This window comes from Penaeus monodon, chromosome 32 (assembly GCF_015228065.2).
Source record: "Penaeus monodon isolate SGIC_2016 chromosome 32, NSTDA_Pmon_1, whole genome shotgun sequence".
NCBI lineage: Eukaryota > Metazoa > Arthropoda > Malacostraca > Decapoda > Penaeidae > Penaeus > Penaeus monodon.
In genome coordinates this window covers 33,566,768-33,567,937 of record NC_051417.1, presented here as the reverse complement: position 1 = coordinate 33,567,937, position 1,170 = coordinate 33,566,768, and positions in this window count along the sequence as shown.

Genomic DNA, 1,170 nt, shown 5'->3' with positions numbered 1-1,170 from the left:
TCTTTTGCGTTTTTAGAAAGTCTCGCTTTTCGCTTCTCTTTCCCCCCCCCCCCCGCCATCTTTCGTCTCTCCTTCCCCCTTTCGTCCCCTTCCTCCTCCGCTATTTCATTCCCCCCTTCTAATTCTTTTACTCTCGCTTACCCTCCGTCCTTTCACCCCTCCCCCCCCCCCATGTACCTCTTTGTCCCCCGCTCTTGCCTTCCCCCCTCCCCCATCTCGCTCATTTCTCCCCCCTCCCTTTCCCCCTATCCTCCTCCTCCCCCATCCCCCCTTCCACCGGCTCCTACTCTTCCCTCCCTCTCCCTCTTCACCCTTTCCTGACCCTCCCCCTTCCCCCTCCCCACCTCCACCCTTTCCTCTCCCTCACACCTTCCCCCATTCCTTCCCCTTTACCTTTCCTCCCCATCCCCCTCCACGCCCTTTCCTCCTCTCCCCCTCCACCCCCTTTCCTCCAGTCCCCCTCCCCCCTTCACCCCCTTTCCTCCCCTTCCCCCTCCCCCTCCGCCCCCATTCCTCCTCCCCTTCCCTCTCCATCCCCCTCCCCCCTCCCCCTTCGCCCATTTCTCCCGTCCCCCACCTTCGGCCCCTCCCCCCCTCCCCTCTTCGAACCCCACAAGCCACAAGTAGCAGAGGAAGCTTGACGCGAGTGAGACTGCCATTGGCTATGACCTTGTTGGCGAGGTCGATGTTGGTGGCCAGGAGCTCTACACGCCTCTCCCCTCTCCCTTCCTCTCTCCCCTCCTCTCTCCCATTCCCCCTCCCTTCCCCTCTCCATTACTCTCTCCCTTCCTCTCTCCTTTCTCCCTCTCCCGTCCCCTCTCCCTTTCCCTATCTCTTCCTCTCTCCCCTCCCCTCTTCCTCCCCTCCCCTCTCCCTTCCTCTCCCCCTTCCCCCTCCCTTCCCCTCGTCCTTTCCCTGCTCTCCTCCCCTCTCCCTTCCCCCCTCCCTTCCCCTCTCCCTTCCCCTCTCTCCCTTGTAGTTGTGACTCTTTCCCCCTCGCTCGTCTGTCTCTTTTTTACTTGTAACCCTTTCATTTATACCTTGCCGTCTCCCTTGCTGTCTCCCTTGCCGTCTCCCTTGCTGTCTCCCTTGCCGTCTCCCTTGTACTTGTACCCTTGCCGTCTCCCTTGCTGTCTCTTGCCGTCTCCCTGCTCTCCCTCGTCCCTGCTG